The 18830-nt window shown below is 38.7% G+C and overlaps 1 protein-coding gene and 1 pseudogene across 1 annotated transcript in view; one reads left to right on the top strand and one right to left on the bottom strand.

The window, feature by feature from the left end:
• The window catches only part of PRUNE2 (prune homolog 2), a 69510-nt gene that overhangs the window by 18391 nt on the left and 32289 nt on the right, over window positions 1–18830 (top strand). The gene's annotated exons all lie outside the window — the stretch shown is intronic.
• Window positions 1729–1847, bottom strand: LOC112485155 (annotated as a pseudogene).

The following is an 18830-nucleotide window of genomic DNA, read 5'->3' as shown; positions in this document are numbered from 1 at the left end:
AAGAAAGAAAGAAAGAAAGAAAGAAAGAAAGAAAGAAAGAAAGAAAGAAAGAAAGAAAGAAAGAAAGAAAGAAAGAAAGAAAGAAAGAAAAAAGAAAGAAGGAGGGAAGGAAGGGGGAAGGAAGGGGGAAGGAAGGGAGGAAGGAAGCGGGGAAGGAAGCGGGGAAGGAAGGAAAAGAAATTGTTTTAAGGAACTGGAATTGGCTCACACAATTTATGGGGCTAGCAAATCTGAAATATGTAGTATAGGCCACTGGCTAGAAACTCAGCAAGAGTTGTTGCAGTCTTAAGTCTGAATTCTGCAAGGCAGTAAAGTCTCTGTGCTGCAGACTTGAAGAGAGTTCCTTCTTTTGGGGGAAACTTGAGACTTTGCTTAAGGCCTTCAGCTGGTTGGATGAGGCCTACCCACATTCTAGAAGGTAATCTGCCTTACTCAAAGTCTACTGATTTCAATGTTAGTCACATCTGAAAAATACCTGCACAGCCACATCTAGACTGGTATTTGACCAAATAACTGGACGCCATAGCCTAGACAAGTTGACACATAACATTAGTCATAGGCTATGTTCAAAAGGCTGAACTACATGCTATGTGAGCGTGAAACTGTTAACATTTGTAAACTCACCATCTGAATTACGTAAAAGTGGGACAACTGATATACAAATATATTAGCTTCCTCTAGGTGTCGGGCAAGGAAATAGTTATGCAGGGTATTGAAAGGAAATGATTTCCAAGAGGACTAAGAAAACTGACAATACTTGTCCACTCTTTTGTAGATGACATGCAACAGTGGGTGGCGGGGAGCAAGGGAGAGAGGGGAGGAGATGGGAGAGGGAGCTGTTGTCACGTGGACTTTTCAAACAGTATTCGGAAGTAAACTGATCCTTATATTTGCGGAGCTATATCTTGTTTCCTAGCTCTGAGTAGCGACTTATTTGGTACTCCCTAAAATAAAAATGACCTTCAAACACAACATATTTCATATTCCACAGGACCTGCTTCTTACAGTGATCTCTGTGCATTCTTTCTTTTTAAATTAGTAATTTGGGGCCTTTATTTCTGTCTGGCAAGACTCTGGAAAAGATTTCAATTTCTCTCTGTGAGTGACACCATTAGATCATTTTATGTTTTTCATGAGACATCCCGAAATCGGGCTTGTTCTGTCCATGACTTATGTTTAAGAAGTTAGTATATCGGGTTTTACACCCATGTGGATGTTGAAAATGAAAAAAAGTAAAGAAATAATCCATCAGCTCTTCCTCTCAATGTTGAGTGGTGATATGTTTGCGCACTCAATGAAGAATCGGGCTCTTTGAGCACATTCTACCCCTTCTCTGGATCCTGCTGTTTGGATGGACTGTGTCCAAGCTCCAAACATTTGCCCTTTCTCCAACATAAGTTGATACTCCATAAACCACAGAGCGTTCCCTTGTTTATTCACTGTTTTGTTTTTGTTTTTGTTTTTTGCTTTGCCCTGAACTGAACCAAAGTTGGCATTGACTCTATGTTCATTTCTTTTTATAATTATATTTGATCATCTGGTGTGTTTGGTGAGTTGGTGGTAATAATTATCATTCAAAGTCTTTAAATTTGCACTTTAATTCAGGCCTTAGTCTCCTTTTTTTTTAAAAAAAAATAATTTTTAGGGGTGTCTCCTTCCCATCCCACCCCCTCCCCTGCCACCTCTGTACTTATGGCCAGCCCTACCCAGACTGCCATTTTTTTTTAACGCCCACTGCACCTGGTCTTCCTAGGTGGTCTCCCATCCAAGTACTAACCAGGCTCGACCCTGCTTAGCTTCCGAGATCAAATGGGATCGGGCTTGTTCAGGGCGACATGGCCCCAGACTGGTCTATGATTTTCCTTCATCGTATGCTCTTATCTAGCTTGGAAATCAGTTATATTGCCACTATAAAACAAACTAGAGAGCTTTCCCTCTTTTTCTATTCTTTGGCAAAACTTGTATAATCCAGGAGGGTCGTCTAATACACGAGGGTTAGGTAACACTCATTTATGAAACTGTGCCTATTATTTACTAGAAGGAGTAGATTTGTTTACTCATAATTTGATTTCTTAATGATTACGAATCTGTTCAGGTTTTCTAATTCTTTCTGCATCAACTTTGCTATTTAACTTTTTTTTCTAGAAAATTGGTTATTTCATCAGAGTTTTCAAACTTTTTGGAATAAAACTTGTATATCTTTTACTATTTTTTAAATCTCTACTTTATCTGTGGTTATATTTTTTAATTTCTAACATTATTTACTCTTTTTTTTCTTGTTCAATCTCTCCAGAAATGCATTCATTTTATGTTTTTTTTTCTAATATTAGATTTGGTTTTGTTGATTTTTTCATATTCTTCCCTTGTTTTCTACTTTATTAAATTCTGCTTTCAACCATTTTTTTTTCCTGATATTAATATTGCTGTACTGGCTTTCTTTTTGGTAGTATGTGTCATGCTCTTTCTATTTATCTCAGAGGTCCTAGCTTTTGCCACTGAGCACCAATAACTATTTACTTCTGCCAACATCTCCATAATTTAACAAAGAGTTCATGGAATGCCTGATACTCATATGCTCCTGCTGCTAACTTTGAATTTCAGTTCGAGAAAGAAATTAGGGACTGGAATTGTTTGTCAGACTTAGATCTTTCATCTAACCATGCTGAAGTGGCCCCTTTGTCAACTTTATTAAAATGATCCAGTTGAGTATAATTACCTACCTGAGCCCCAGTTTCTTATCTGTAAGCTCTCAGTCCAGCACACACCTTATATCACAGCCCTGCCCTGGTCAGCTCACAGAGATCCTTCAACTAGACTCCTATCTTCATCCTACCAACCTGGCCCTACAATCCATTCTCCACTCACAGCCTGGAGTAAGCCTTTCAGATGTAAATATTGTCCTGTAACTACCCATCTTCTTAAAACCCTCCAATTTTGGAATAAAATCCTAATGCTTTACTATAGCCTATAAGGCCCTGTGTGTCCCAGTTATTGGTTACATCTCTGATCACTAAGACCGCTCTCTCTATCAGCCCTTTCAGTCTCACACACCAGACTCATTTCCATTTTAGTGATTTACTGCCAGCCATATTCTCTGCCTAGAATGTTTCTGACATGGCTGGCTTATTCTCATCATTCATGGCTCCCCAGCTTCTATAACCGCTTCATCCAGAGTAGCAATAACCGTACCTCTAAGTTATTCTAGCCCAGTGATTCTTGACCAGGGATTATTTTGCCTCCCTACTCAGAGAACATTTGGCAATATCCAGAGACATTTTTTGTTGTCACAAGTGGGGTATATGCTACTGTCGTCTAAGGGTAGAGGTCACAGATGATGCTACATATCCTCTAATGCACGGTAGAGCACCCCCAAACAAAGGATTATCCAGTCCTAAATGTCAATAGTGCTGAGATTGAGAAACAAACTCTATCCCAATGCCCTGCTTTATTTTCTTCCTACCACTTTTTTTGCTATGTGAAAAGGTCTTCTATTTATTTGTTTGATTGAATTTGCTGTGTCTGTCTTCGTCTATGAGAATGTATTCTCCAGGAAAGCAGAAGTTTGATTTGTCTTGTTCATTATTGTACCTCCAGTGCTTAGAACAGAACCTGCCACATAATAGGCAACCCATAAATATGCCAGCTTAAATGAATAGAAAAGAAAGTGAAGTTTGTCCAATATAATTTGCTCTTAATGAAACTGATAATTTCTGGTGTTTGCGGCTTCCTTTTCCAAGGCTGATGTGTGAGTCTTAGTTTGGGAGTGTCTTAGTCAGTTTGGCCTGCTATAAAAATTTACTGTTGACTAGGTGGTTTATAAACAACAGAAATTTCTCACAGTTTTGGAGGCTGGAAGTCTGAAATCAGGGTGTCATCATGGTTGGATTTTAGTGAGGGCCCTCTTCCAGGTTAGACTGCTGACTTCTCATTGTGCCCTCATGTGCAGAGAGAGTAAGAGAACTCTCTGAGGTCTCTTTTATAAGGGTACTAATTCCACTTATAAGGGCTGCACTCTCATGATCTCATCCAATCCTAATTACTTTGCAGAAGCCCCACCTCTTAATACCAACACCTGGGGGACTGGAGAGAGAGTTTCAATAAATGAATATGGAGGCACACAAGCATTCAATACATACAGGAATATGCATCTTTCTTTTCTAATGTTGTAAAATTCATCTTTTCCCTTCTTTTGAAATTCGAAGCCATATTACTTATTTTTTAGTGTTCTTGTGCTTCTGTTCGTTACAGTTCCGCCAAGATTCTTATAACCTTTCAGTTTTCTTACAGTGCTGTTATCCACTTTACTCAGCCTCATGGGGAAAAATAGGTGTGCCTGTTCAGGTTTTTTCTTGATCTTCTGTTGCCTATCCCAGTTTGATTGTCCAGAGAGGAAAAATTGTTCTACTTATTTAGTCGTCTGTTATACCATCAACTCAAGTAGCAGTTGACAATACATAATCTTCAAAGACTTGTTTTACTTTTTTTTTTAAACCTCAGTTCATTAAATAAATATCACCTCACACCTGTCAGAATGGCTATCATCAATAAATCAAAAAATGAGGATGAGGATGTAGAGAAAAGGGAACCCTTGTGCACTGTTTTTTTTTTTAATAGAACTACCTTTTGACCCAGCAGTTACACTTCTAGATATTTATCCAAAGAAAATGAAAACACTAATTTGTAAAGATCTATGCACCCCTATGTTCACTGCAGTGCTATTCACAATAGCCAAGATATGGAAGCAATCTGAATGCCCATCAACAAACGGCTGGATAAAGAAGTTATTAGGGTTCATATGTGCAATGGAATATTACTCAGCTATAATAAAGTGAAATATTAACCATTTGCAATGACATGGATGGACCTAGAGGGTATTATGCCGAGTGAAATATGTCGGACAGAGAAGGATAAATACCAAATGATTTCATTTATATGTGGAATCTAAGTAGTGAAAGAAATGAACAAACTAAACAAAAACAGACTCATAAATACAGAGAACAAACTGGTGATGGCCAGAGGGGAGAGGGGTTGTGGGGCTGTGTGAAAAATGTGAAATGATGAAGAAATACAAGTTAGTATTACAAAACAGTCATGGGAATGTATAGTACAGCATAGGGAATATAGTCAATATTCTTGTAATGGTTGTGTGTAGGCCAGATGGGTACTGGAGTAATCTGGAGGATCACTTCCTAAACTATATAAATGCATAACCATTATACTGTATACCTTAAACTAATAGAAAATAATAATAGTAAAAGATCATGTAGCATAGGATTCCCAATGAGCTCATTCTGAAGATGGTATCCATTGTTACTTTCATATTGACATTTTGCCTGATTATGACCAGAAGTCTTTGTTTGGTTTGTCTGACAATATATTTTTTTCTTTGAAGATCAAACAAATGAATGCATGTCTTTCTATTATGCAAACTTTTCATTCATATTTCATTTGCCTTAACTGAATCAAATATTTCTGCTGGCATTTTTAGAATTAATAATAGTATTAGTAGCTAACATTTATTGTGAGTTTATTTTAACCCAGACTCTCTAAGATCTCTACCTAGATTATCTTTAAAGTAACACTAATATTATTATTATCTACTTGTGAATCAGCAGTCTGAGTCATCAGATAGTTTAGCAACTGGTCCAAACTTGCCAATAAGTAGTGGAAGTCAGATTCAAACTTGGGCCTGCTGATTCCGGGGTCCACGTGCTTAATGGCCACTCTTGTGTCTCCCAATAGCCACAGCTGTGTGGATCTCGGGTAAACATCCTAACTTTCTCTGAAACCTCCAAATGGACTTTTTAATGTATCCCACTATGCTTTCATATAGTCCATTATTGTTCATAGTACATGAAATGAAAATGATTATACTGCTTTCTTACTGAGTGTTCTGTGAAGGATTTTTTTTAAAGAGGTCTCAGGGGAATTAAATTCCTTCCAACCAGTACTTTGAGCCCATTCACATCCAGTCTTACTCAGGAACAGGAGTGGCAGCAGTATTTCTGAGCAGACATAAAAATCAAGGGGGCATTTCTGACTCTACAACCTAGACAAAAGAATATTTTCTATTCCCAAGTGAAATTGCATAGCCCCAGCTACGTCCCCCAGCCAGAGCAGCAGCAGCAGCAGCAGCGGTGGCCGGTACACTGAGAGAGCTGGGAGGCAGGTGATCATCCTTATTTAGATGTGCCAGTGATCATGTGACCAGAAAATGGAGGCGAATCTGTATTTCCAGTTAACTGCTCCAGAAGGGAGATGCTGAGGAGCTGTAAGGAAGCATCCTTCTCACCCTCCTGGTAGCCAGCCTCCTTGCATCCTCAGAAGGTAGGTGGGTCCTGGTGCTGCTTTAGGAGGATCGGGTTTGGGGAGGACAGATTGCAAGGGAGAGTGCTGTTCTCTCAAACTGATCTGTTGCTGCTGGGAAGTTGGAGGGGGAAGAGGAGGGGGCTGAGAGGATGCGGAGCTCTGCCCGGCCCCTCGAAAGTGACATCTGGCAGCTGCTTTTCATTTTGCATCAACTCATTCTGGAAAAGCTTGTGGTTTTTTATGCTATATCCCACCCCTCCCTCGGCAATCAGGTAATTAGGGAACACAGACTGTACTGCTATAAAAATATTTTATTTATGTCTGAGATGAAAATGAAGAAAGGAAATCAAAGGAAGTGACAATTTGGAAACTGTTTAGGACTCTTGCCTAATGGGTATCATAGTCTATTTAGATTATTTGACAAGCAGAGCTACCTTGGTACACTGACATTTTTATTTTTTATATTATTGATAACGGTTATTGAAGGTGTAACATACACTTCTCTTTTTTCTAATGAATCTTGTAACCTTTAAATCTTACCTACATTCTAAGCTGTAGAAATAGGTCATCCTGAAAAATGAGCTTATGTTGTTCTCTATTGCCTTTTCAAAACTGAGAAAGAATGTACTATTTATAGAATATCAATATTTCCCCTGAGAAACTAAGTTATGTGAGAAACTAAAAAAAAAAAAAAAAAAATTACCACCTGGTCAATTTCAAATAGGAAATAGTTTATTAAAACCAAAAAACAAAACTAGACTCCCACCTAGAAGTGGTTTAAAGTATGATTCTACCTAAGATTAGAGTACTGGTCATGGTGATTTAAGGGAGGGGGACAAAAATCTCTATAAACTGCACCTCCCCTTTTTTCATATGAACTCTTGACATGGTGTTGATCTTATGTAAACTGCTATGTGAGCACAGCTTCCAGGCTCACTTCTAACCAGGTGGCCGCCCGAAGCTCCTCCTATAGAGAAAAATGGGAGCTGCCACTGAATGAATTCATTTCAGAATGTTCATTTGATGAAAGTTTTCTTAAAATCACAATTGATAATATTCACAGAATGTAAAATCCTGAATCATTAGATTAAAGTTCCAGGTGACTAAAAGAAAATGGTCCATGAAATTTCTCTTGATAACAGGACTTCTTATCTGGGAGGAAAAAAACATCCTTTGTGGATATGTTTCTATTAGTAAATTACATATTAAGATAGTGAAAGCTCTGTACTTCAAAATAGTTTGGACCTTGTGCTGCAACTCAAAAACAAAGAAAAAGATGAGGCTGTTGTCATTCACAGTCAGCATCCCGAAGAGATTAAGTTTTGTAATGCAAAGTGACCCTTATGTCTCATAGATGCTTAAGGATAAAGAGCCAGATTCTCCTTTTTATTAAGAAGTCAAGCTAACTTTTCCCCAATGGTTAAGACTCTCTAAGGTGCATCCTGGTGAATTTCCATTTACATTCTACTTGGTTTTTCATTCTTGAATGGTTTTGAACTAAGAAAGAATTTATTTCTTATTAAAGGATCACAATACTTCCTTGACCTTTAGATTTCATACTTTGTAGACAAGGTGTGGGGTTTGCACAAAGGTTCAGGTACTCAATATAAGTTATGATGGGGAAACTGGAATTCACCTACAGCAAATAAAAGCTTATCTTTTTCTTTTTAGCTAGCCTGGAATTGCTTGCCCTTTGTTTGACATGCCAAGATTTTACAGATCGAGGCTTTACATGAACCAAGTTCCTGCTAGAATAGTATCTGAATTTGGGATAAGTTCTCAATTCCTTATCAATTCCAGTTAATAGAATAGTTAGGGGTGAGAAACGGCAGATGGAAAAGTAGTGGAGGAGAAATGCTGTCCCTTGTATCTTATCTGCGTCAGAGTTGACAAAGTACATTTGGATACAGAGCCTTCTGGATTAATAATGTCAGGAATCATGGGGTACTGATGGATAGGTGTGCAAGAGAGGTGTAGGAGAAGAGGCAGGAGTGAGCGCTCCCTGTCTGACTACCATTATCATTTGAGAGCTCTCAAGCCATTTGCCTGCAATTCCGATAGTTGCCTGATTCTCTGTATTGTTCTTGCATCCTGGGTTTCAATTGCTAAGGTAGTATAAGCTGAAATAAATCTTAGAATTCATTTTGACTAACTTCTTCGGGTTACAGGCAAGAAAATTAACACTGGTTAGAGTGAGTGATTGTATCAAGATCACACAGTCAGTGGCTGGGCTGAGATCAGAAGCAGGGTGGCCTAGCTATTGATCTTGTGCTATTTCCTTCCACCCGAGGGCCTTTGAGAAGCCCCTAGCAAATTCTGATCCATACATTTAAATTGATCAGGGCTTTAGAAAAAATCTGTCACTCTTCTATTTTAAGGATAAGATGGCATTTCCTGATTCCTTACAACCTTTAGAAATTTGGGGAAAATGAAACTGAATGCCACTCTCCGAGCTTGTGCATTTGTTATGAACAAGATGCTTCCCTAAGGACTGCATGTGATACAAAGGTAATTAAGATGCAATCTCTTACCTTACTCTAGCCAGGAGGAGGGCGTAAAACAAATGGCTTGCAAAGGGCTGTGTCAAGTCAGTTCTAGAAGAGATATAATCGACAGGTCTGGGCCCTCAAAAGTGGGAGAGCCTTGCTCCTTCCCCTTTGTTCTGGAGGAGCAAGGACAGGATTCATGGATGAGGTAGAATCAATAGTTGTGAGAAGGAGCATTTTAGCAGAAGGGAATATAAACCAAACTATAGAGGCAAAGAACTACAGCAAGACTTGGGAAACTAGGAGCTCATTTTGTCTGAAAGATAGAACATTTGAGGATGCTAAGAGAGGACTGATCTAAATAGTGGAGAGCCCTGAGAGACGAACAAAGAATTTTATATTAAATGTATTGGCAGTGGAAGCCAGCGTTTTATGAGCTGGGTGTTGTGATTGTCTGTAGACTGGCAATGGTGCAGGAAAGATGGGAGGCAAAATGGGAGGTGGTAGTCCACCTGAAATATAATAGAGGATGGAACTGTCCTAGGAGACAAAGATGGGGGCGCAATTCCAGAACTGCGGACATGGAAGAAAGGTATAGTGCTTGAAAACTGAGGGAGATGAGGATCTAGTGGGGAGTACCTGAATAAGAACTGGCATGCTCTGTGATAGATTATCATTTCATTTCTCATGATTGAGAATCAGCAACCTTACTGCACTTGGAATAAGTTAATATAAGTAGGGGGAAGAAAGCATGAAGCTCTCTCATCTGAACAAGATAGAGCCAACTTTGGCAGAAGCACTTGCAGAAAGCTAAACCAACATCTGAGTAGTCAGCATCACGTCATGGTCCCAAAGCTGGACCATGATTTCTATGATTTCACATCTGTTGTTACCAAAAGCACAGGTCTGCAAGCCTGTATATCTACTGAGGTGGACCTATTGTGTGAGAGAGTGAAGTGGATGGTGACATTTTCCTCCAGTCATCTTCTTTTCTCCTGAGCAGTGTCTGACTCTAATCTTATAAGAAGAGGAAGGAGAATTCCCAGTTTGAGAACAGGCATTAGGCCAAATGGTACCCCTGACAAGCTCCAAAAAGATTCTGACTCAGAGTGGAAAAACAGAATGAGTCTTGATTATGGGCATGGGGGTGGCTGGAGACAAAGCAAGGAGAAAAGAAAAAGGAGAGCTCAGATGTAATCTATCCCCACTCCCTCCCCAACCTTCCCCGAGGTCCAGCTCAAATACTGCGTCTTGCCTGGAGACATCCAGGGCCATCTACTCTATGCCCACAGTTGGAGAAATTAACTACTCCTCTCCCTGCAATCCCATGGTTAGCTCTCATGGCATCTTACCCCGCTGTGCTGTTTCGTGTGAACCTGTATGAGTCTGTTCCTCTTTATTCTCCTAGATTTTAAGTTCTCTGAGGGCAGAATGTGTGTCTGAATCATTCTCTTTGTAATACAACTTCCTCTAGACTAGTTTAACACTTTCCATATGATTCTAGGATGGAAACATTTGTTGAACTTCTACCCAATAGAATAGCTTGGGAAATAAACAGGGAGTACCAGAGAAGCTACATCTATCAAAGCTTGTGAGGGACTGGTTTGGAAACCATAGGTGGAGAATAGGAATTGTTTAGGTGTAGTTTTGCCTGCAGACAGAGATCTTTCAAAGTCTCCTTTAATCCAAAAATACAGAAAAGAACACAGGCTTTCTGGAACACCCTAAAACACAGGATTTAGTTTGTCTAAACCCAATGTGAAAGCCCACTGATAAAGCCACCATTGCCCATGAAGCAAGAGAACCACAAAAGGGATTTTTAAAAAAAGTTACCACTTAGCAATTACAGTTTTCTACATCCAACTCCAAGAAATACCCAAGAAAGATTGATGAAATTGAAAGTTCTAGAAATAGTTCTTAAAATAAAACAGGAATGAAACTGACATAGTGTGATCTCAAGAGAGCCCCTGTGCAAGAGGTATGTTAGGAAGGCAGGTAAAATGGAGATGAGAAGAGAGCTTGTTGGAGATGAGATGAAAGATTACTGATCTATGGAAAGGTCAGTATGGATAACTGAAAGGTAAGCTTGGGATGGAGTAAAGCCCCATCTCTGGGCTAGCCATGAGGAAGTTTTCTTTGGACTAAATTTAGGGATGATCAAAGGTTAAGTTCTTGATATAAAGCCTGAGCCTGGATTTTCTATGAGAAGCCTCTCACCAAATTTTTTATGCATTTACTAGTTTATAAGATCAAGGCTTGTTTCTAACCAGCTTGATGGTTAAGTAGCTGATCTTAGGCTGTTAATTTTATTTCCCAGTACTACCGACTTTTATTCACCAGGAGGGACCTGGTAATTAGAAAATGTGAGTGATATACCAGAGTCTTAGAATTCCATGTAATGCTATAATTTTGTGAACAACAATTATTGAAAAGCATAAGCATATTTCCCCCCTAAATGACGGCATTTATACATTGAAGACATACCAATGTCAAAGAAATAGCTAAATGAATCAGATCTCACTGTGAATTTGGCATAGCTATGTGGTTTCTGAATATATCCCTCAAGAGAGTATGAAATTAATCAAGTCTCAAATTAGTTTCATAGAATGTGATTTCTATTAGTAAATTGGCATGTGTAAGTAAAGGGGGCATGTGTAAGTAAAGAGGCTGCCTTCTGTCTCAGTCTTAAGGGGCCTGACTTGGGCTTCTCCTTCTCTCTCTAGATCTGTCAGACAATAAGGCTTTCTAGTAGAAGGGATGAAGGACTAATATGCCCCTTCCAGAGCTAAGATTCTTCTTGAAACTGGGTGTTCCGGTGAAGAAGATCAGATACAGTATTCATTTGCTTGAGCTGCCAAATGAAGTACCACAAACTGGGTGGCTTAAACAACATAAATTTACTTTTTCATAATTCTGGAGGCTAGAAGTCTGAGATCAAGGTGTCGTCAGTGTTGGTTTCTCCCGAGTCCTCTCTCCTTGGCTTGTAGGTAACCATCTTTTCCCTGTGTCTTCACATGGTCTTCCTTCTATGTGTGTTTGTGTCCTAATCCCCTCTTCTTATAAGGATATCAATTATATGGGATTATAATGATCTCATTATATAATGACCCTAGTGACATTTTAACTTTACCACCTCTTTAAAGACCTTATCTCCAAATACGTTCACATTCTGAGGTACTGAAGGTTAGGATTTCAACATATGAATTTTAGGGGGACAGTGTATGTGCTGAGAATTCCTGTTGCTTCCATGACTGGTGACTGGACCCCATACTTCATCTGTCATACTTCAGTGTTGAGTTTAAAGGTGATTCAGAGGTTCTGTCACCACCTGGGAAACTCATAGTGAATATGAGAGGACTGTTTTAGCCCAAAGTCTTCTAATAACAGTAAGAGCAATATTAAATAATATAAGAATAATATTAAATATTAGAATATGAGTAACATTAAATAATATAATGGAACTTTTGCCAGACACTTTACTCATAATTTTTCTGAAATTTCACAAGATCCTCTCTCATACCCATTTTGTAGATGAAGAAACTAAGTCTTAGAGAAGTTAAATAACTTTACCACAGTTAATAAGAGGCAGGAGTGGAGTTGATTCCATTGACAACACCATAATAGATTGCCTCCCTACATGTGAGCATTGGTTTTTCTTTATTAAACTACTCTGAAAGTCTAAGGAGAAACTCTTTGCAAGAGAATGAGGTTGGGGATGGAGCTATGAAAAAACTTTTTTCAGCTTTGAATTAGGGATCTAAGGGAGTCCAGATTTCCCACCAAACATTGAGACCCTATGTGATTCATTTCCAAGAGGTCAGCTAACCTAAGCCTGTTACACCCTAACCTTTGGCAGGATGGAGGAAATGAGAACAGGGGGCAGGTACTGAGATTAGGAACTCTGGAGCAGCCCTGGAGTCAGATATGTAGCCAACTCCTTCAGTTTAATGTCCCATTTATCTAGGTTTGCTTTTGTTGTCTGTGCTTTTTGTGTCATAGCCAAGAAATCATTGCATTTGAGTTAATTTTTGTATATGGTGTATGGTAAGAGTCCAACTTCATTCTTTTGCATGTAGATATCCAGTTTTCCTAGCATCATTTGCGGAAGAGACTATCCTTACCTCATTAAATTGTCTTGGTATTCTTGTCAAATTCATTTGACCATATATGCATGTGTTTATTTGGGAGCTCTCTAATCTGTTCCATTGGTCTATATTTCTGTTTTTATGCTGATACCACACTGTTTTGATTACTATAGGTTTATAATAAGTTTTGAAGTCAGGAAATGTGAGACCTCCAACTTTGCTCTTTTTCAAGATTGTTTTGGCTGTTTGGTTACTTGGAATTTCATCTGCATTTTAGGATGGATATTTCTATTTCTGCAAAAATGCTCAAGGCACCTACTTTTGAAAACCTTTTCTTTTCTAATTTTTAGCAAAATTATTGAAATTATAACAATAACAATATCTAATCCTTTTGTAGCATCAACTATGGTGTGCCAGGCAGTGTTCTCTCTATCCTTACCTAAATCAATTCAGTTATCCTTACAACAAATGTCTAAGTAGGTAGTGTTACTTTTCTCATTTATGGATGAGGAAATGGAGGCACATAGGAATTCTATAACTCTCTTAAGGTTATGCAATTTGAAAGGTCAGAGCCAGGATTCAAGTACAGGCCGTCTGACTCCAGAGTCTGAGGCTTCAGCTGCTTCTGTACTCTTTCTGGAAGAAGGAAAAATACCATATGCCAGTTCAGGGCACTGGCTTCAGGAATTGCTAGCTTAAATAATTGACGGGAAGTGCCCCTTCTGTGTCTCTTTCACCATGGGGGCAGTTTGGAACACTCAGATTCAAATCTTCCCCATGTGTCCATTTCTGTGTCAAGTCTTCTGAGGCCTCTCAAATCCTCCCCATGTGTCCATGCCTCTCAGTCATAGGCCTGAGCACAGAGGAAGCTGATTGTGGGAATGGATTCCAGAAATATGCTGTATTTATCTTGCTACAGCCTGCTTCCTGGGGTGACTGGGGTCTGAGAGGCGACTCTGTTTTAAACCACAGCCAGTGACAGTGTGGAAGTCAAAAGATAAAAGTTCTTGGGAAACCAAGCAACAGATGACCCAACAGGAAGGAAATACAGAAACGGGATGGTTTTACCAAAGGCATGGAGCTCTGGAGCATTCGCCGTGTATTTATTCAGCAGATGCTCACTAGGTATCTGGCAGTGCTCTCAGCCCCTAGGGATTCTGTGAGGAGCATGGTACCAGCTGGCCCTTTAGGAGCTGACAGTCAGCCCATCCAGTTGGAAATACTTCCATTCTCTAACCGTTTCTTCACCTGGGAAACAAAACAAAAAATGATGCCTTAAAGGGATGCTATCAAAAAACAGTATTAATTTCAAAAGCATAAAGACTTTCAGAGTCTTTGAGATACTATAGGGAATCAAGGAGGTTTTCTTTTTTTTTTTCTTTAAAAAAAAAAAAGAACATAAATAAAATAGTGAAAATTTCAGAAGCAAAAGAAAAAAAAAATTTTTTTTAAAGAAACAAAATCCCAAAATGAAGAAAAGCAGCAAATTTAAGAAAATGAAGAAAGAAACAGTAAAAGGAACCAAAGTGAAAAGGACAGAGTTTTAGAAAAGAGAAAGGTATAAAAAGATAGAAAGTGAAGATATAAACAACAGATTGAAAAAATAAGGCTACAATTAGATAAATTTAAAACAACCTATTGTAAGAGATGAATCAGCAACTGCCGTGAGGAGCAGATAGTAGCTGTCTTATTTATTTTAATATCCCCACTGCTTGCACAGATCAGACCTTCAGAAAATACTTGTGAGGATGAATGAATGTGATGGACATGATGCCAGAAGAACCAACAGCATCTCTGTCATAATGGGCTAATCAAAGGCTGGGCTTCTCTGCCTCTTTTTGGTGATGTTAATATTTCAAGTCCTGTGCTTTGCTATGTTGGTTGCTTCCTACATTTTACTTTGGAAACCATCAAGAGCCCAGATAATATGGCAGTGGGATGTGACAGCATAATATCGCTACCGATAAATAACCGAAATCACTACTTAATTGAGCACTTAATTTTTTCGAATGTTATTTTGAATTTGTTCAAGTGAAGATTTCTAGAAATGCTTGTAGAATCGTATTATACTTAAATTACCTCTTTATTTTTAAATGTTGCATGTGCTCATATTTAAGAAATTGAAACAACACAGAAAAGTAAATAAATAAAAAGTAAAAATTCCTTTGTCCCCATACCAACTGTTATTAATAACATATTTCCATTCCTTCTAGATATTATTTATGCCTAAAAATGTATATAAATATACATAACTTTATACAAATGATATTCTAATTTGATTTATTAAATATATCTTAGATGCCATTTCATGTCAATACATTTAGAAATTTTTTGTATTGATATGCCATAATGAATTTCATACTATATTTAATCACTTCCCTATTAAGGAGCACTTAGATTTCCCTTTATATTTTTGTAAAACAATTAATCAGTTGAGTGGAAAAATTCCTTTAGTCACTGAATGGATAAGTAGATCAAAGGCTGGGGGCATAAAGGTGCAAAGTACTCTGTATCTCAAAGAGAGAGATGGCAAGAACCTCTCAAGGTTAGATGCTTCCCCCAAGGCCTTTTAAAAAGTGGCCCAACTTAGCTAAACTCAACCATCACCCCACAGAAGACTGGGAGGAGTAGAGTGAGGGAATTATCAAGAGTCTTTACCTGGTTTGGAGTCCTGCAGTGAGTCTCTTTCTGGCCCTTCAAAGCCAATGAAGAATTGTTCTGAGAGAGTCATAGGTAGAGATTCAGAATACCTTCCATGACGGAGGCGGGCTCTCACTCCTGTTTGGATGTCAGCTCAGGCAGTAGACTTGTGAGTCTGCCCTGATACTGCCTGACGGTGAAAAGAACATTAAAGGGAGGCAGTGGGGTGACCTGCACTATCACTGTATGGTGAGGCAGGGTGGTATGGGTGTCCTGTGCGTGCAATGACCTCATGGACAGTAGTGGACTTGATCCATTTTGTAGTACCCTACCTGTTACGGTCTAAATTATGCCCCCCTCTCCCTCCACTGTCCTCCACCCCACCCCTGCTGCCAATTCATATGTCGAAGTCCTAACTCCCAGGATTTGGAGATAGGGTCTTAATGAAGTAATTTAGTTAAAATGAGGTCAATAAAGGTAGGATCCTAATCTGATATGACTGACATCTTTATAAGAAGATTAGGATACAGACACACACAAATAAGAAGGCACAGGGAGAACTCGGCCATCTAACAAGCCAAGGAGAGAGGCCTCAGAAGACTTAAATCTTGCTGACACCTTGATCTTGGACTTCTAGCTTCCAGAATTTTAAGAAAGTAAATTTCTATTGTTTAAGCCACCCAGTCCCTAGTACTTGTCATGGCAGCCCTAGCAAGCTAATACAGCACCTAAGGTGAGACAGTCTCAGTCAGAGGCAGTGCCCAGAGCCAAGGCCGGGGTGAAGTGGTGGAGTCAAGTCAGACCTCCTGTATCAGAGAATTGGGCAGTGAGGAGGCCCCACAGGCCCTTGGGGAGTTCATATAAGGATGGAACAGGGGCAGAAGATTCAGGAGAACCGAACCCCCTGTCAAAGTTGGAGCTGTACTATCACATTGTTTGGGTCTTCTACCCAGCCCTCACCTCACCCCACCCACCCAGCCCCTTCACTGGATCTCAGATGCTGAAATAAGAAGAGAGATGGAAAAGCCTTCCTATCTCAAGTTTTCTGAGGCATGACTTTGGCCAGTACCAGGTAGGACAATGAAGGATGTAAGCTTTTAAGATAAGAAATTAGCAGCTTTATTTATTTAATTTTTACCTTAATTTTTTTTAAATTTTATTTTTAGTTTTCAATTGCAGTTGACATACAATATTATATTAGTTTCAGGTATACAACATAGTGATTAAACATTTATATAACTTACAAATTGATCACCCCAATAAGTCTAATACCTACCTGACACCATACACAGTTATTACAATATTATTGACTGTATTCCTTATTCTGTATTTTATAAACTCATGGCTGTTTTATAACTGCCAGAGAAACTAATTTGGTTTTAAATGGAATTGGATTAATAACTGAAAGTGACAACATGACCTAGGGAAGGGAAAGTCAACATAGTACAGTTAGGATAGCAGTGATTAGAGAAAGTTTAAACTATTTCATATTTGTATCATCGAATTCATACTGCTCAAAAATAAGTTTTTTTTTTACAGTAAACATCTTCTACGTATATCTTGGTGTATATCTATGAATATCTGTGATATGTACTTTTGTAATTGGAATAACTGGTCAAAGGCTATCTGCATTTAAAATTTTGATACTTACATATGCTGCCTACAAGAGACTCATTTTAGATTAAAAGAGACACACAGATTAAAAGTAAATGGATAGAAAAATTTATTTCATGATGGACCTAGAGGGTATTATGCTGAGTGGAGTAAGTCAGATAGAGAAAGACAAATGCCATATGATTGCATGTGTATGTGGAATCTAAAGAACAAAATAAAAAAATAAATAAAACACAAACAAAATCAGAGATAAAGAGAACATTTTGAGGGCTACCAGATGGGAGGGATGTTGAGGGATCAGTGAAAAAGGGCAGAGGGATTAAGAAGTACAAAGTTGTAGTTACAAAATAGCCATGGAGATATAAAGTATAGCATAAGGAATATAACCAATAATATTGTAATAACTATGTATAATGTCAGACGGGCACTAGATTTATTGGGGTGATCACTTTGTGAGTTATATAGATGTGTAATCACTATGTTGTATACCTGAAACTAATATAATATTATATACCAACTATAACTAAAGAGTAAAAAAAATTATTAAAAAATAAAATGAAATTTTGATAAATACAACTCCAAACTATCTTCAACTTATACTCTTTATACTCAGAATCTTATATGGGGGTACCACTTGCACAAAATATTAAAGCTTCACAACTTTTTAAAATACATCCAACTTTCAGAAATGAAATTTTGTTCAAATAGTTTTAATTTAGAGCAGGAGTCAGCAAACTAGGGCCTTAGATCAAATCCAGTCTGCTACCTATTTTTGTACCTGAAGTTTTATTGGAACAAAGCCAAGACCCTTCATTTACATATTGTTTATGGCTACTTTTGTACGGCAACAGAATACAGTAGTTGTGACACAGACTTTATGGCCTATGAAGCCTGACATATTCAGTATCTGACCATTTACAGAAAAGCTTTGCTGACTCCAGCTCTAGAGAAGTTAGACTAGAGTCCTCTACCACTTCCTGTGGGTCAGCAGATATAACTGTTTGAGCAGCAGTGGGAAGAGTAACTATAGGCTCCTGTGGTTCATATTTCTGGTGCCAGAGTGTCCATACTCTTGAACACCTCAGAGGAAGGAAATAAAACTAAGTCAGTGCAGCCATTGCATGGAACTGTGAGGAGAGGAACCCTTGTGAGTGTATTTCATTGGACAAAAGAGTAAGGCATGGAGGCATCTGCAGACTGGTCTGCACAAAGAGAAATCCCAGGTGGTGCTGAGATGCCGAAGTGGGAGTGGGCAGGATTGCAGAAGTCTGTGCAGAGACTCCCCTCACTTGGCCATCTTACAGAGACTGCTGCCCCTGGCATTGAGGACTTATCTCCAGTCCTGAAGACAGACCATAGTGCACTGCTCTTCCCCCTCCCTTCCTAACAACCTCATCCTTGCTCAGCCACGCCTACCCCAGCTTCTCCTGATATTGTCAGAGAACAGCTTTTATTGTTAGGGGAGAGGGCACAGTAAAATCTACACAGGGCAAGCTTCGCCTAGTTATGTTTAGAGTAATTACTTCCTTGTAATTTACTTCTGTAAGAGTCACCTAACATTTCTAAATTATGTTTTCACAAAAGCTTATTATCAAAACTAATTTGTTGGTAGAGAATTTTGATGATTAAGTTCCAATGTGTGGTGAGAATAAGGAGCATTTACCAGAAAAGTAGGGCACTCTCACATTTCTAAATA

Source organism: Pteropus alecto, unplaced genomic scaffold, assembly GCF_000325575.1.
Source record: "Pteropus alecto unplaced genomic scaffold, ASM32557v1 scaffold95, whole genome shotgun sequence".
In the NCBI taxonomy this organism is placed as follows: Eukaryota; Metazoa; Chordata; class Mammalia; order Chiroptera; family Pteropodidae; genus Pteropus; species Pteropus alecto.
This window is presented reverse-complemented; position numbering and strand designations above follow the sequence as displayed.